The 19,190-nt window shown below is 37.6% G+C and overlaps 1 protein-coding gene across 1 annotated transcript in view; it reads left to right on the top strand.

Moving 5' to 3' along the window:
* The first annotated feature begins 7,945 nt into the window (after window positions 1-7,945).
* Cht7 (chitinase 7) overlaps window positions 7,946-19,190 on the top strand; it is a 103,645-nt gene continuing 92,400 nt past the window's right edge. Inside the window, exon 1 of the mRNA XM_019050145.2 lies at window positions 7,946-8,148. The gene's annotated coding sequence lies outside the window, so the exon portion shown is untranslated. The remainder of the gene's footprint in view (window positions 8,149-19,190) is intronic.

Raw genomic sequence — 19,190 nt, 5'->3', positions numbered from 1 at the left:
TTCACCTGATCAATGCTTGTCTTGTGCGCGCTCCACACACTATGTTGCAAAATCTAGTCGAACACACGTTTATTCTAATGACGGAGTTTGAATAAATGGGTTTTATTTGACAATCTTGTTCACCGTTCAATGCGCTAGGTCGAACAGTGAAAGGCTGAGCAATGATGCACGATCGCGCTTCGTAGATTGTTCCAGATATGGCGTCAGTGTAAGGGATCTCGATTGTGATAAACATTGATCACATCAGGTTAGACCTAACGGGAATATAACCTCTCACGGTTCGTTTGAGTAAAAGTTATATGAAATTTTCTATCACTCAAAAAGTCTTTTCGGATTCGAAAAGTAGAGTGAAAATGGAGTCTTTCTAGCTAAAAATGAAAATAGGTCGTTCGAGCTCCTGGAGAAATATATCGTTTTTTACATTTTTTAGGGCTTATTAGAGGCTGATACGAAAATTGACTCAAAATTACTCAATGTTTCTGTTTTAATTTCTAAACTAAGATAGCTATTAAAATGATCTTGGGTTCATTTTAAAGCTGGTGTAATTTGCCGTCGATTGAGTGGTCGCTTTAAGCTAATTTTGTCCAAAATTGACAAAGTTATGATAGCTTGAATAAAGGGTATCCAAAATAAGCTTACTCGTTTTCCTTACCGAGTAAGGCTCTATTTTTTTCTTTTTTCCCCTTCAAGACCAAAAACGCTAGAGTCAATCTGTAAAAATTACAGCATTTGTAGTACTCTCAGGTCTGTAACGAGCGTCAGATTTTTAAATTTGACCCATTGGTTCCGGAGAAAATCAATTTTTGGTCGTTTCTGTTCCGTTCTGCTTACAATCAGCTATTGACATACGGCGCAAGACGCGCCACTGACGAGGAGACCAAGTACAGAAAATCAATTTTATCCACTTTAACAATCGATCAAATTTAACATGTAAAGCTCGTTAGAAAGTTTAAAATACGATAAAGAACATTTTACTCTTTGCGTTTTTTCCCTAAGCCCCCATTTTTTGGAGTTATGGGGCATTTTCGGGGCAATTTTCAATTCGATGCTGTAAGTGGCCAAATTATTCGCATTTCAAAATCTAAAAGTCTCCTGAGAGGAGAGGTCAATACCTTTTTATTGATGTGCCATATGACCCCTGCTGATCCAAATTTTGGGGGCCACGACCTCTCAAAACTTTTGGGGCTTTGGAGGGCCATAAGTCACAAAAATTTCAAAAAGCAAGGGTATGTTTCGACCTCAGACATGGATTCTACGCGAAAAACTACGTAGAATCGATATGGCGCACGGCCTGTTTGCTCCAAATTACTAAAGAACTCCATTTCTCCATAAAAGGCCGTGTATTTTTGGAGAAAATAAGGAGCAAAAAAAAATCTGATTCTAATAGGCCGTGCGCCATATCGATTCTACGTAAAACGGATCAGCAGGGGTCATATGGCACATCAATAAAAAGGTATTGACCTCTCCCCTCAGGAGACTTTTAGATTTTGAAATGCGAATAAGGTGAGGTTGGGTAACTGGGCAGGAGTTCGGAGAAAAATGTCAAAATTTCAACTTCATGATTTTTTTCCCATCATTATATTGACAGTGGAGGCTACTTTTAAATTTTTTTTAGTAAGTACAACACCTTGTCTAAATGTAGGAAGAGTCAAAAGTCGAATTTCATCTTTCAATTTTTTCCCACAAATTTTCAAAAATTTCCCGTTTTTTTCACCCAGTTACCCAACGTCGTGGGGTAACTGGACTACCCCCCCTTAATTTTTGAGGGGGGCATTATTTTTAATTCTCATTGGCCAGAAAGTGATGTCCTGCTCATGAAGGTTTAAGAAAATGTCATTTGAATGTATATAAACATGTTTAAGTGGTTAAGAATGATGTCGTAACAGTTAGCGGCAAAAAAACCCTCAAATCTGAGAATTGAATAACGGTAAAAAAAAATTGTTTCCTTGTAGATAAATGCTTAGAACTTTCTGTATTACTACTTATAAAGTAGTATTGTATACCAGGACACTGTTTGGCCACTTTTAGTGAGATTAAGCATGATACATTTTTAAAAAATGAAAAAAAATTAAGCCGCAAGGCTGATCTGGGATAGAGTCAGGCGCCAAAAAGTTCCCTTAATTTTTAAGGGGGGCATTATTTGTAATTCTCATTGGCCAGAAAAGAATGTCCTTCTCATGAGGGTTTCAGAGAATTTCATTTGAATTTATATAACCATGTTTAAGTCGTTAAAAGTGATGTCATAACAGTTAGCGGCAAAAATGTAATTAAGTAATGCTTAAGTTATGCTATAATTGACTTAAGTTAGAAGTTTAGTGTGCTGGGAACCCTGATTATTGGTCTTTGGCACTTAAAAGTCCACAATAGTCAATTAGTTTTGACATTTTCAGAAGTAAACAAACACCGAAGCACAGCAACCTTGCAATGGGTAACTGGGCAGGTGCCACCACTGCCACCTGCCCAGTTACCTTGGGGTGGGTGCCCAGTTACCCCACAAAGGGAAAATTTTCAAGGTAACTGGGCATCAACCCTTTGCAGCCAGTATTTTCATCCAATTACGTTGTAATTACTCACGCATTACACAAATACATCATACATGAAGAAGAATTGTCAAAGTTGAATAAAATACTTGCTGGGAGTGAGATATGAGGCTCTTTTCGGGACCACCTCCGGCGTTGTTTTGAAAAAAAAGCTGTCCAATTTTCGGCACTTCACCATTCACCATAAAATTTTTTTTTGAAGTTATGTTTACATGTTCTAGATGGTTTACGTCATAATGAAGGTATGCCAACAGTGAAAACAATTTTTGCACTAATCTGGTAGAAATACAGAGGGTACTGCCCAGTTACCCCACCGCCCAGTTACCCAACCTCACCTTAATTTGGCCACTTACAGCAATCGAATTGAAAATTGTCCCGAAAATGCCCCATAACTCCAAAAAATGGGGGCTTAGGGAAAAAACGCAAAGAGTAAAATGTTCTTTATCGTATTTTAAACTTTCTAACGAGCTTTACATGTTAAATTTGATCGATTGTTAAAGTGGATAAAATTGATTTTCTGTACTTGGTCTCCTCGTCAGTGGCGCGTCTTGCGCCGTATGTCAATAGCTGATTGTAAGCAGAACGGAACAGAAACGACCAAAAATTGATTTTCTCCGGAACCAATGGGTCAAATTTAAAAATCTGACGCTCGTTACAGACCTGAGAGTACTACAAATGCTGTAATTTTTACAGATTGACTCTAAAGTTTTTGGTCTTGAAGGGGAAAAAAGAAAAAATAGAGCCTTACTTGGTAAGGAAAACAAGTAAGCTTATTTTGGATACCCTTTATTCAAGCTATCATAACTTTGTCAATTTTTGACAAAATTAGCTTGCAGACCACTCAATCGACGGCAAATTACACCAGCTTTAAAATGAAACCAAGATCATTTTAATAGCTATCTTAGTTTAGAAATTAAAACAGAAACATTGAGTAATTTTGAGTCAATTTTCGTATCAGCCTCTAATAAGCCCTAAAAAATGTAAAAAACGATATATTTCTCCAGGAGCTCGAACGACCTATTTTCATTTTTAGCTAGAAAGACTCCATTTTCACTCTACTTTTCGAATCCGAAAAGACTTTTTGAGTGATAGAAAATTTCATATAACTTTTACTCAAACGAACCGTGCTCTCTTGATGTCATCAATTGAAATCATTTTTTACCAGTAGGGTGGCTCAAGTTGTTATTAGTATACTTGTTTCTTAAACGGCTCTTCCTCAGAGAGACCTAGTTTGATTTACACTTTGTGTCTGATTTCCGTTTCATAATAAATAAGAATAATTACAATAATTTCCAGAAATTAATTTCTCAACATTCTCAACTCATATCAGACTGATTCATAAAATAAAAACGTGTAAAATGATGTAAAATTGCGATGTGCCCAAACATTAAACATTAGCCATTTAAGCATTTAGGTCTAGCATGTTTTTTCACCATTTCTGAGCCGTCATTCTTCAATTTGATTAAGGAGGTTATTGATAGAGCATGGTGAAAATGACGGATTTTACTAACTTCCAGTAAAGCCCAGCAGTATAACTTTGGAAATAGATCATTGCCAGGATAAACACAATGATTTGTAACAATAGAATATGTAGCACACATTAAACAAACTTGTGTGGGTTTCGAACATTTTAATGTTGGTTCACGTCTTTTATAAAGTTATAACGATCATCAAATTGTTTATTTTATGTATTGTACTTTTCGTGGCGTTATATCATTGCAATTCCTGCCAAAAAAATATTTTTAATGTATTTCAGTTGGATTTTACTCGAAGCTCGTAAAAATTGCTTTTTGAATGATGCTATTTCAAAGATCATCTAAATCATAATGTGAACCATATGAGACCTCTCTGAGAGATGAAGCTGTTCAAGGAACAACATTGAGAAATCATGCCTCTGGTTGTTACGTTTTTCGATGTATATCACTATTCTTTCAATTTCAATATAAACTGATTTATAATTCTATGATTTTTCACCATTTGTCATTAGATGATCACTCCCATTTCCTCAAACTGCATCCTTATATGCTTAGCTGTGGCCACTTTCGTGGGAGCTTCGATTGTGGTGACAAATTAAGACTTTACGTGTTTTCGTGGGCTTCCGAATGTGACGAAGCATTGTCGCCGTCTTTTTTATGATTTAAAAACAACGGAATCATCACTTTCATATCAATCCAAGCGATCTCAAAATAATTATCATATTAAATATCAATGCAGCACTTTGACTAGCTTTATATTTTGAGAGACTTGAACGCGTGGAGAGAAAAGTCAACTTTGTTAAGGTATAGATGTTGCTTCATGTTGGAACCTAAAACAAGCAGTAAGCTCCAACGCATTCGCGTCGGAAAGCGGCTCTGGTTCTGGAAAGCCAAAACTAATCGGAACTTTATGAATAAATTGCTCCATTTAAAAATCAAAACAATATCGAATTGCGATATATTACACGGATAAGATAGAGCTATGTCCTGTCGTAAGGGCGACATAGAGTCGATGTCATTTCAATAATCGCCCCGATGGCCACGATAGTTGTTAAACGTTTACGGTTTCCTTGGTAACCTTTGTTTGCTATCAGCTGATATCGAGTAATATGCCTAGGAAGCTCCAACCACTGCCTTCTTCCAAAAAACCGCGAAAACTTTAAAATTCAAAATTTCAAATTTTGAACGTAAAGTACATTTTTTCCATCACGAGATTAAAGCACAGACAAGTTTTGAATTATTGACTGTATCACCATGATTCCAAAAATACACTACACAACATAGCATTGGCTAACAATAAAACAATATGCAATAAAATAAAGTCATGACAAGGTACATAGTCGAAAATGGCGCCGATTCCCATCAACCAACGCGCGGTCTCTCCAATGTAACATGGTCCATTGATACTCCCCAGCTGGGACCGTCCGGAATAGCAGCTCTAGTGCAAGCACCAGAGCCGCTAAAAGCCATTTAATACTGGCCATTTTTTGTCATCAATTTTATACGTGTGTCCATACTTGTGCACTCCCTATACGGTACTCTAAATTAAATTATTTTATTTCTGGACAATCTTCGTGGTCCATCGTTTCTGAAAGAACTATTACTTTACTCTCCAAGTAGGAAAGTTTAGCCGGAAAGTTTTTCAATTAATCTTATCATATTAAATATCAATGCAGCACTGTGACTGCGGCTTTATATTTTGAGAGACTTAAACGCGTGGAGAGAAAAGTCAACTTTGTTAAGCTATAGATGTTTTTTCAAGTTGAAACCTAAAAAAGCCATTTAATATTGGCCATTTTTTGTCATCAATTTTATACGTGTGTCCATACTTGTGCACTCCCTATACGGTACTCTAAATTAAATTATTTTATTTCTGGACAATCTTCGTGGTCCATCGTTATCTGATAGAACTATTACTTTACTCTCCGAGTAGAAAAGTTTAGCCGGAAAGTTTTTCAATTAATCTTATCATATTAAATATCAATGCAGCACTGTGACTGCGTTTTATATTTTGAGAGACTTAAACGCGTGGAGAGAAAAGTCAACTTTGTTAAGGTATAGATGTTGCTTCATGTTGAACCCTAAAAAAGCTATTTAATATTGGCCAATTTTGTCATCAATTTTATACGTGTGTCCATATATACTTGTGCATTCCTTATACGGTACTCTAAATTAAATTATTTTATCTCCGAACAATCTTCGTGATCCATCGTTATCGATAGTACTATTACTTTACTCTCCGAGTAGGAAAGTTTAGCCGGAAAGTTCTTCAATTAATCTTATCATATTAAATATCAATGCAGCACTGTGACTACTTTTATATTTTGAGAGACTTAAACGCGTGTAGAGAAAAGTCAACTTTGTTAAGCTATAGATGTTGCTTCATGTTGAAACCTAAAAAAGCAATTTAATATTGGTCATTTTTTGTCATCAATTTCATACGTGTGTCCATACTTGTGCACTCCTTATACGGTACTCTAAATTATTTTATTTCTGAACTATCTTCGTGGTCCATCGTCTTTGAAAGTATACTATTACTTTACTCTCCAAGTAGGAAAGTTGAGCCGGAAAGTTCTTCAACTCGGTCTTTATGAGACTCATGTCATCGACGCTTGGTTCGGCACGTGCAGACGGTGCGGTCACAGCAAAACTGTCGCTGGTGGTGCCGGCGGCCTGGAGCTCCCTCCTATCCACCGCCTGCGCTCAGACCAGTTCACCACTCAGTGGGGAGGATTGGCCATGACGAGGAAAGTTTAAAAGCTTGGGTATCAATGCTTAAGTTATGGCCTGTTTTTGCCTTTGCGAATCCCTGTCATACTTTCTTCAATTCTATGGAGGACCAGTGACAGTAATTTCTTGAAAACTTCCTTGATTTCTCTTCGCTGTCGGCAGAATGTTCGATGTAAAAAAGTTGGCTTGTCTCTCCTTGAAAAAATCGAATACCCTCGGAGATTTTGAAACATTACAATGCTGTGCTGAGGAAAACGGGGTATGTGCATTCGAGCTTTGCCAAATTTCTCCGGGTGAACCGTGTCCTTTTGAGGAAAGTAATATTTACAATCCCTTGTAATTTTCAGCTATGATAGAATATTCCGGACAAAATTGTCTAAAAAAATTGAGGAAAAAAAGGAAAAGATAAGAAGAAGAAGAACCAAGAGGAAGGAGATAAGAAGAAGAGGAAGAAGAAAAGAGAAGATAAAAATAAGAAGAAAACATGAAGAAGTGAAAAACGAGAAGAAGATAAGAAGAAGAAAACAAGAAGATGATAAGAAGAAGAAGAAAACAAGAAGGAAATAATAAGAAGAAAATGAGCAGGAAAAAAGAAGAAGAAGAGTTGAAGACGTAAAGAGAGAAAAAAGAAGAAAACAAGAAGAATATAAGAAGAAGAATACAACTAGAAAAAGAGAAGAGGAGAGGAGAGAAGAAGAAGAAGAAGATGAAGAAGAAGAAGGAGAGAAGAATAAGCAGAAGAAGAAGAAGAAGAATAAGAAGAAGAAAAAGAAGAAGAAGAAAAAGAAGGAGAAGAAAAAGAAGAAGGAGAAGAAGAGGAGGAGGAGGACGGAGAAAAGAAGAAGACAAGAAGAAGACAAGAAGAAGGAGAAGAAAAGAGAGAAGAAAAGAAGGAGAAGGAGAAAAACAGGAGAAGAAGGAAACAAAAAGAAGAAGAAAAAGACGAAAAAAAGAAGGAGGAGACGAAAAGAAGAAGAAGGAGAAGAAAATACCTTGAAATTTATAATATAATATAAACAATATAAAATGGCAAATGTAAATGGCAATATAAATGGCAATACAAACAGCATAATTTTGAGTTCGAGACAAAAACTTCTTGTCCGACTTCTCTGGAATACCCCGTCCCACGGTGCGACGTCCTGCTAGGGAGAGCGTCGAGCCGGAGCGCCGTCCCCGGACGAGCCGTGAGCCCATAGTCCTTCGCTGCCAGCGCCGAGATAGTCTTCGCACGGACTCCCCATCTCGCCCACAAGTTTCGCGATTCAGCCCGCTTTTCCCGACCCCTGACCCAGTTTCCGCTTTCCCAATTTCGGAAGTTTTCATCGCTGCCCCCCGCCCCTTCCCGCGAGTGTTTGTGTGCATTTGGAGTTTCGTGAAGTGTTCTTCAGAGCGGTTTCATAGGGGTGAGTACAAGTTGATTTTCTTAGATTTACATCCAGAGAAAAACATATAAATCTCCTGTGCTATGCTGCCGGGTTAAGAAAAAACGCCGTATGAACCCTCAGGCTTTGCCAATTTTCCTCTGGTAAAACAAGAATTAAACTTATGAATGTTTTACTCCTGATTTTTCAGCTGACGTTGTTCGCATTTTCACCCAAAGTTCCTGAAAATTTCAAAATATTACATTCGTAACTTTCATCAAAAATAAACATTTTATTCAAGGCAACTCTCGAATGTTCATACGGCGTTCTTCCTTAGCACGGCAGTATGGAGGAACGCCGTATAAGTCATCAGGCGCACCAAACTCTCTTTGAGAAATTAAAAAATGTCAAAATTTCCCATCCAATTTCCTGAGGCTCGTAATTTGATCTTAAAAATCTGACAATTTCGAGGAAAAATATTGATAACATTTTTCAAAAATAAATCTTTTCGGAGAGGAAATCTGGTAACATCCGAATGCTCATACGGCGTTTTTACTTAGCACGGCATAAATGACGTGCCGATCGAGACCGGCCGCGACGTAAAATGAGGGGCGCAGAGGACAAGACAAATATGTGCAGTTTTTGACAAAATTGGGGAATCAATAATTTCAGCAAAAACAATCCTAAAATATATTCTGTGAAAAATTTACAAGTAAGATCAAATATTTAAGCATTAAAAAGTGATTTTGAATTTTCTTGTCCCCGCGAGGCTTCGTGAAATTTCAATTTTTTAACATGTACTTCTTAAAATTGCAAAAACTACACCGGTGCACCTTATCCTCCAAGCCCTTCAAATACCTCTGCGAATAGGAGTATCCTTAGATCAAGATCTTTCGTAATTTTGAGGAAAGTTTAAGTGCGGTCGAATGAGAGCTTAGATTGTGTCAACATTTAAGTAATCGGTTTGTGTTTGATTTGAAATTTAGAAAATCGTGCAGAAACTTCAGCATATTACTCGCTATCGTACCACCAAATATATGGACACGCATCATTTGCTGAATATAAACAATACGCTTAAAAAAACCTTAGGTGATAACCATACTTAGAAAAATTTTGAAGCTAGAGCCGACATTTCTGATTCCAGCCGCCGATATCAAGTGCAATCGCAGGAAGCCTCCGTCTTTTCATCAAATTTTGGCATTCGGTATCGAGAATTTTAGTTCTAGCTATCGAGTTTATTGAGGCACAGATAATGTTGAACAATTTTTTTTACCGTGCAGTGTTTTGAAATATGAGTTTACCAAACTTACATGGTCATTGCATAAAATTGGAGAAAAAATAGCTCTACCGTCCGTTTGGAAAGAATGAAAATGAAAATAGTGAGTTGACTCTCCAATGCTGATGTATTATGTTGATGCTACAACAAGATGTAGCCTCATAGCTTCCTCTACATCTGGTTGGCCTTTTACTTCCACACATTTTAGAACGAACAAATCAACGACGTGAATTGTGTTTTAACTTAGGTTTAAACTTAGCAAGTCAGTAAGTACCCTAATTTCTAAAATTGGTCAGTGAAATCCACTTCTTATAAAAAATGAAAAGGAGAGCTCTTTTCTCCACAGCCGGGTAGTTGCCTTTTGTATAAACACATCGGATTTTTGCCTACACGCATGACACTCCTCGAAAAGTCTAAACGTTTTTCGATTGAAGTGTTGAGAGGTAGAAAGATTTAATTGCATTAAAATGTTTCAAAATTGCACCTAACGGCTTACTTTTTCATTTATCAATGGGTGAGTTGCAGTCAACAATCTGCGACATGCGTCATATTGCAACAAATGTGCATTGGCATAGCATAAGTGTCTTTGATAAAGCAAATTTCGTGTTACGAATCCACTTTTTGATTGGTCCACGAGCTTAGGGCTAATATTTTGCCCTCGCAGCCGTAAATAAACAAACGCTCCCATTTCGAGAGGCTTTAAAAACGTGTACCAAACCTCTAACGAAAAATTACTCTCGTTATACCATTACTTACCCTCTCTTTCTGTTTAAACCTTCATAGTATTCTTCGAATTGTAATGTTAGTAGTCCTTGAGTTTTTCTTCATTTTATAATTAAATTCTTTATCAGAAATTTACCGATTATTTCATTAATATCTCCTAGAGGGGATTCAATAGTTGTGCTGCAGTCTCCATTTCGTTTGTGAAGATACTTACGTAGCGCCGCAAGCGCACCGTATCAGCCATATTTTTTGCGACCAATGAAAAACCGATACACAAATGGCTGAGTATGTACTCTAACTGGTATCATGCATTAAAGAAGAATAATAACTGCCTGAACACCAACCGTAACAATCATTATTTAGTTTCTAACGTGCTTCTTCACTTCTATATTTTTAATCTTTTTTAAATTCTATACGAATACACTGTAATCCACCGGCGACTGCTAATTGCTCGTGTTGGATGTATGTCTCGTATTTACAATATTGAAAATAATTCGGAAGGAACCCCAAAAGAATATTTCCGACCTTTTTTTAGCGTAATAATAACTTTTCATTCGAAACTTCGCAACGTTGTAATGGAATTAAGCCCTTCTGGTTCTTATACCACTTGAATGATTGAATGGCACTCGCAGTGAATTTAACTCAAAGTCCGCGGAACTGCAGAATACGCGTCGGATTTCATCGGCGGTCGATTCGCTTGCCAGCGATGGTCGGTGAGCACTTGAGCAGGCGAAGTATGTAGAAACTGCAGCTACTGATCCTGGGTGTCAGGTCGTAGCAGACCGGATTCCCTCGGTTTCACGTTACATCCTTGGATAGCAAGTCCTGACCTCTCACCAGAAGCTTCTGCTTTACCGAGTGCTCCCTCCTTGCAAGTATGAGGTAACTCCAAGAGGGTCAGCCTTCTGGCCACTCATGAGGCCTTAGAATATGAGAGGTATTCTTTATTGGTGTTATTTTGTCGCTATTCACAAATCGTCGTTTCTCAGACCAAAGAACGTAACTTGATTCCACACTGGAAAAAAAACACATTGGATCTAGAGTCCAGACTCTTGAAAACATTGACAAGAAAAAATACTCTTGATTCAATCAGATTTAAGCTTAAATCAAAAGGAAATCCGCTCAAATGAAGAGGCTTGGTTCTTGATTTAAACAAAAATCCGATTGAATCAAGAGTATTTTTTCTTGTCGATGTTTTTAAGAGTCTGGATTCTAGATCCAATAGGTTTTTTTTCAGTGCACGGTTGCATAGTTTACTTAAACAATTTAATTTTCAACGAGAGTATGCAAGCGCAATTTTTGTCTAAAATTTGTCTGATTCTCTCACGAGGTTGACAGAAAAATCGGTGAAATTTTCAATTAGAGATGCCCAAGATTCTTCTGGTAAAAATGCAATTCGCAAAAGGAGATTTGGCAACATTGAAGTGTAGTTACGTTTGTATAGGAAATGATGAGATGTAATGACGAATGAGGACACATCCACCAGGATGGAATAGACTAGATCTTAGCTAGAGACAAACCAAACATGCTGTCTTTTCAAAACGTTTTTCAAAGAATTATTCGCACGAGACGGAAAGCTCAAAAAGTAACTCGTGAAGGAGGTACGGACGATCATTTTTAACACAGATAAAATGGAAGCTAGATCATACAAATACCATTTATGAGCAATTAGCGTAAATTGTGAACACTCATTTTGTATAAAATTGAGGTGGTAAACCAGTCCAGTCCCAAATTTTTCGGATATTTTAATTGCAATCTAATCTAAAGGGTCTAAGAGTTTCAAGAATTTATATTGATAACTTTCCACAAAAATGTATATTTTATCAGAGGAAATTAGTTCATATGGCATGATTCCTCACCTTAGCGGTAAAAGGTACATGATTAATCTCGAGTTATTAGTGGGAAAGTTAAACGAAATGGGAACATGGACGGAAATATGATTCATTCAATTGAACTATTTCTGCCAAACGGAACTATGTGCATCAAGACATGGGCCCTGAGACCCATAAGAATATATGCATAACAGAGCTCATGTCATAATGCACATAGTTTCGTTTGGCAGGAATACGTCCAATTCAGATGAATATCCGAAAAGTCAAATTCAAATGTCACTCTATCAGTGTGGGGCATAATGGATGCGATGAGTTCAGTGAAAGTGAAATTTCCGTAAAATTTGCCAACGCGGACCGCGACAGCTCAACTTCCGAGCGATCAGTCAATGCGAAAAGTGATCGCACATGGTAACGACCAGTTTAATAACAGCAAACGCCAATAATTTACCGTCTGGAAAAGAAACCGGAAATTTCCGGCACTGACGCCGGCGGGATGAAACGGCGAAGTTGACAGACCGCGGTATGAAATAAATTTCTCCTCGTGATATGAATTTACTTGATTTATATGCACTATTTTACAACGGATGCCTTCACCTGTTGATCATGTTATCGATCGCTGGCAACGACTGAGAGAAGTCGTTGCCATTCCGATCCATTCTGCTATTCCTTGAACGCCCGATAAAAATTAACTTTTTTTCAAAATATATATATATATATATCTCCTTTGAGAACTTGTCTTTATCCTATTGGCAAATGACTATTCAAACATTATTTTTGAAAAAAGACGAAAAAAACTTGTACTTTTCAAAAAACAGTTGAAATTTAAATTTTATTAAGATAATATTTTGAGCGTTTTTTTAAAGTGAAGTTACAAGATGTAAGGTTTAAGAAAAGAAGTATGAAAAAGAATAAAGAAGAAGAAATAAGAATATATTATATAGAATAAAAAAGTTCCGTTGTTACTATATTAACTTTTAAAATATTTAAACAATTTTTTTTTTAAAAACTCTATCAATATGGTAAAGTTTTTCCAAATTATTTTAACAAAAACTAGACGTAAATTTTCCTTTGTGGGAAAGGAAAATGTTCAAAAAAGGTGCACTAAAACATAATTTTAAACATATGTTTCGTTGCACATACCTAGCAGTTAAAGTACTTTCTATTTCTTTAGGTTTAATACATATTTAAGACTTGGCAACATAGTAAAGGATTTCGCTGGTCACAAATTGAACCGCTTCCATTGCACGCGATGAATCCGATCAACCTCGAAGAGTTGGGTATTAAATGCTAATGTTTAATTTAACGGTCCTGAAATCGATCAGCATTCGCACGATCACACCAAGAGGTATATTGCCAGAGGTATTGAGTTTTGATTGCCAGACTCTTTACATACGCGGCCGTAATCTTTTGCTGGAGCTAAAAAAAATGTCATGTGATATTGCTCTGAAATTACGACGTTAAATTCTGAAATTCCTGAACTTACAATTCTTGTTTAAGATGTTGACATTTGTTATCGCTTACCCTTCAAAATGTATATTTAAGGCCAAATAATTATTTAAGTTAAGCATCAGCCACCAAATATATAACCTTCGTGCTAAACTCAAGAGCCACCAAGAAATACAGGATCTTTGAAATGATTAAAGACAGTAAAGATGATTCCTTTTACAAAATGTCATTTTTAAGTTATTTTTGTGAGCATTTATCGGTAGCATCAAGAAAAATGCTATGACTGAAAAATCATGTGATTTTTACTCTCAGTATTCTAATTCTTGAGTGGATCTTTATTAGAGTGAAAACATTTGATTACTCGTGCCTTAGCGGTTGCAAAACTTTCAAGCCTCGCTTTATTTTCATGAGTTATGTAGGAAAAGATTGGCCATACTTTTATCGGATCTAGCTGTTGTATTGTAGTAACGATAGATCATCAAAGATATAAACCATATGGTGGTTCAGCTTGGAGACTTTAACGCAAGGATAACAAAATAAACCAGGACTTCGTATTCTTCTTAGTCGTGAGCCTTCTTTCCTAAAATATAAAATCATGTTCGCCACGATTAAAACAATATTAAAAGAGGTCATTTAGTTTAAAACGCTACTACAGATTCACATAAACCTACAATAAGTTCAGATTAGCCAGACGATCAGCGGATATAAACAAATTGGTACCCGCTTTGTTCTTAGAGTGATTAATGAAACATTTTAATTTGAAATTTATCCCAACACTGGAAAGAAATACACATTGGATCTAGAGTCCAGACTCTTGAAAACATCGAAAAGAAAAAATACTCTTGATTCAATCAGATTTAAGCTTAAATCAAAAGGAAATCCGCTCAAATTAAGAGGCTCGGTTCTTGATTTAAGCTTAAATCTGATTGAATCGAGAGTATTTTTCTTGTCGATGTATTTAAGAGTCTGGACTCTAGATCCAGTGTGTTTTTTTTCCAGTGAAGCAGCATAGTAATAGACATATTTTAGATTACTGTTAGCGTAGCTGTTCGATTGAATCTTTCTCAACTGTTTACTCAGAGTTTGTCAGAGGAGCGATCAAGCAGCAAGAAAAGAAAGATGTTTAGTCCTGCGGAAGGATAATGTCATTTTCGTCATCCAAAAAGTGACAGATCACCATGGAATCAATTTCGGATTCGATGCACTGTTCACGAGCGATGGACGGTTTCCGGTGGGGAAAGAGGGTGGCGACTGCTGTCCTCTTACCGAACTCCTGCTAATTCATCTCGCCGTCGTGACATGATCGCTTTTCGAATCATCTTTGCGCGTCATCAATTTTCGGCACGGAGCCACCGGTTCGAGTCTCGATGACTCCAAACTTTCTACCCGAACTACTTCAGTTGCTTCCGTTACCGCGTTTGGCATCAGTCAGCATGTTGCCAGTTTTTTTCATTTTTTTAACATTTTTTTATTTAAAAAAAAAAACACGACTATTCCCACTGCTTCCGGTAGAAAATTGATCTATTTTGCAAGACGTATAACCCATGCAAAATTTTTCTCTGACTCTAAAATATACATAAAAAAGGCTGGATTAAGTCCGACCTTGAAAAAACGACAGAAAAATACTCTTGATTCAACGGATTTAGTATATGAAACCAATCTCTTAACAGGATCTTGATAAGCAAAAACATTGAATCAAAGTATTCGTCTTTGTTCAGACTAGACTTATCAACGATTATTTATTAAGCGACTTATTTTATTCCAGTGCATATTACCGAGAAGGATGGAAAACCCATTTAAAAATTAGTTTCACAGTTTTATCATCAAACGAAGTTCACGTTGCAAAAATCAAAGTTACAAAACAAGAGCGGAATAGAAGAATAAGAAAAAAAGCTTAGACATAAATCAATCAGCACTTTTGTAATAAGCACAACGATTATAAAATAACTTAAATTCACTGTCACACCAAAAAGTTATTCGTCACCAATTACGATCATTTTACATCGTATAAAACAAACCCTACGACAGCAGTTTAGTTCATTACAGGTTTCATATTGAGTGAACCCAAATTCTTAATAACCCAACAATATTATTCTCACTTCATTCTTTCCAACCTCATTTCTAAGGCAACTATAATGTTGCGTTGTAACCTTTGTTATGCAAGTTGGATTTATTCAAAATGACCTGTTTTTTCAATGAAGTTCGGCAAGAGTCAAGTATAAAAACTGTGGTGACTTGGACAACGCCCTGCCGGACGCGATGTCCTTTATGTTTGCGTCGAAAGACGTCAGAGTTGATCTCAATAATTTGCCCACAAGTTCGCATCCTGCACTTTTTTATGTTGATGAAAAGATGAAATGGCGTATTAGGAGTGGCAAACTGACAACTCTCATGCTTACGACTGATTAACGTTGCTTAACAGAAGTTTTCAAGCTCTGAAACAATATATTCCATAAATTTGGTTAAAGCACTACTTCATAACAAAATTGATTCGTTAAAACCATGAACATAGTTCTATCCTTAAGGGTATCGTTAAAGCTTTCCAATCGCTCTCGGTAAAAGCAGTTTCGGAGAAATCCCACAGGAACTTCATCCTTAAAACAAGGGATTCCTTTACACTCGCTACTGATATTAATCGGTATTTTGCAACACTTAAGCCATTGGAAATTATCATCTAAATACCCCGATAGTCTGTGCGTGATAAGTCAACGTCATTCTTATCATATTAAGCTCTCGTTTTGTGAGGATTAAATAAAAAAATACGGTGATATTGAGTTTGAAATGAGACAACCGTATCACATGCGTTTACACATTTTGCCTTATTTGTTTGTTGCCTGGAGAGAAAAGGAGTCTTGAAAAGGGAAGGAGACGCTTTGCAAAAAATGAGGGAGAAGCTCTGTAGGAAAAAAAAACAATAAAAAAAATGTGCCACTTTGACCCACAAGAATAATCGTACTTTGTCCCAGATTCTGAACGAAGAACGAAGGACCAGTTTCTTCCAGCTGATCAACATGTAGCACATGAAAGGCATTCGCGAAGATCAGAGTATCATTTGGTGTATAAGGTGTCTACTTGTCAGCCCATCGTTTACACATTTTTTTTTCATTCTTCTTTTTCTTCTTCATACTTCCTCGGACTATGAAAAAAAAAGAATGGTGAGCCACTTCTAAAGAATGCAAGTAGTGCATAATGATCCTTCGGTGACTATCAATTTTGAAGTTCATTCTCAATAAACCTATCACCATAAGGTACTTTTGATTTTTTCAAAATCATTTTACTGCCAAACTTTCATAAAAAATAGAACAAATAATCGTCTCAATGAATTGAAATCGGTTCAAACTTAGCGCACAAAAGTCTGGCCCAGACATCCAGACAGTGTGTCGACAAAAATCAAGTACCAATCGCAACAAAAAAAACAATTATTCATTGTGATGTCAGATCAACTTTTTGCCACTTTACCGTGTGCCAATACTTAATTCTCACCAGTTTATTTCAATTGCCACACTGCGTCAGTGTTTTTTATTTTTGTTTTTTCTCTCAGTCGATTTCATTCCTGAAACCTTCAGAGTCTCGGCGAGTCCCCTACCACGAGCAGATTTGCGAGAGCCTTGACGGAGTCTCGCGGTGCTTTTCACCGTTAGGACAGCGAACTGGCAGTGCGTCTGAGAACGTAACGCCGCGCCAAGTAACCGCATGCGAACTCCAGCGCAGCTCGCGGGCATGCACAATGAATATTACAACTTAACGATGCTGTTAGCTGCACACATGCTCATTGAAGTGAGCGTATGACACAGACGTCGCAGTTGCAGATCAGTGTCCCTGTTACCGATAGAAAGTAATGTCTCGAGTCAGTACTGCTTCCCATCGGCGTTGCCGATCTCGATGGACATTATACACGTAACTAGGGGAAGAATGGGTCAGTTGCGCTGGTCACAGAACACTGGAAAAAAACACATTGGATCTGGAGTCCAGACTCTTGAAAATATTGACAAGAAAAAATACTCTTGATTCAATCGGATTCTTGCTTAAATCAAAACGAAATCCGCTAAATTAAGAGGCTTGGTTCTTGACTTAAGCTAGATTCTGATTGAATCAAGAGTACTTTTTCTTGTCGATGTTTCTAAGAGTCTGGACTCTAGATCCAATGTGTACTACAGAATGATTGACTATACTCCTACTGTTCTGATTTAATTCTCAACTATTGTTAACGTGAAAAAATTTCACCAGTCATCGGTCATCATCCATCGATCGAAATCTGTGAGCGATGATTAGCGAAATTCAGTATGCCGTTTTCTTGCCCCTCAATTCTTTTTAATTATATTTCCTTCTTAGTATACCTAAGGTCGGCCTCCTGTGATGAAGTGGTTATAGCGCTTGCTCCATGTTATGTCGGGAGGTCCCGAGTTTTGTAATAATCTTCAGTGCCTGAGCAAAGAGGTGCATGCGACGTGGACATGGGTGAGGCGGCGAGTGTCTGGAGAGTCAAAACGCCTTCAATCCCGTGCGTATGCAACACGGACATCCATGGGGCCCGAATAGTTGCATCCACGCTTCACGATGAAATTATTACGGTGTTCGTCGCATTCAACACCAACTGAGGAAGCTTCGCTTATCATGTAATAAATTTCACCTTTCCAGAACCTAAACTCAGGTATCAGCACTGAAAAAAAGTGACATCAATTTACAATCAGGAAATCTTCCTTGGGATCAAGAGTGAACTCGCTTAAATCGTGCAGGTTCTTGCTAAAGGTAGGCGAGTTTTTTTTTTTCTCGTTAACATATTTCCTTCTTGATTCAAGAGGAGCATCTTCTTAGCGGCAAGTCCAACTATGTTTCTACTTAAAGCTTAGTATATGATGTCACCCGCTCCAATTTAAGCCTCCCCTGTTGGTTGTGTAAGTCGACTCAGGGCTGCCAAACACCCAAGTAGGCAATTTTATGAAATCTTGTGGGAACTCTGAGGAGGAACTTTCCATGACTGGACGTGCAGTGGAAAAAATGTGATAAGCTTACGCATAATGATTCATAAATTTGCAGCCAGGAATTTTTCATCCTTATATTTAAGCTGAATTTCTATAGAACCAAAAGGAAAATGCTCGAATGAAGCAAAAACAAGTATCTTCAACTGATTGTGAGCAGCATTATTCTTGATTCAAGAAAAAATCATTCTTGGCGGTGAATTGAAGAATTTTACTTTCTCGAGAGTGAAACTAGGATTTCATCTATTTTTCCTTCTACTATGGCAAAAGTGCTACCACCCCTCCCTTCCCCCGATTCACTCTCGAATACTGGGATTCGAATCGGAATATGTTCTCCTCGTACGTAAAATGACAAATCGACATGCCAGTGGCGAGGCGCGAATGATCGATTATCGACATTTTTCCATTTGAGGCTTTGGTGAAGAATCGATTATTAAGGTGTTTGTTGCGATTACCCTGTTTATCGATCCTTTTCAATAGGTTTAATGGTACATCAATCGATATATCGCAAAACACTGGAATTCACCGTAGCGCTACACGACGTTTTCCTTATGGAAACTTACGATCGGTGACAATTCTGTCGGAGGGCGGCGCGGGTCGGGAGAAGGCGTGCCCGGCAAAAACGGCTTATCTACGTCTGATTTTCATGGCGCTTGCGTGGTTCTTCCTCGGCTAGGTGTCGGCGCAGTGAAGCGTGGGGCGCGAGCCGTTAAGCCCCAGAAACCGGCCTCGTTGCAAAGCCATGCGTTCTCCGCGTCGTAGAAAGTTCCCGGGTGCAGCCGAGAAGCTCCAAGCTCCAACCCACAATTACCGCTATCGTTGAGCGTT

Source organism: Bemisia tabaci, chromosome 2 (genome assembly GCF_918797505.1).
Source record: "Bemisia tabaci chromosome 2, PGI_BMITA_v3".
Lineage (NCBI taxonomy): Eukaryota > Metazoa > Arthropoda > Insecta > Hemiptera > Aleyrodidae > Bemisia > Bemisia tabaci.
Note: the sequence above shows the minus strand (reverse complement) of the source record. Positions and strands in the feature narration are given on the sequence as shown.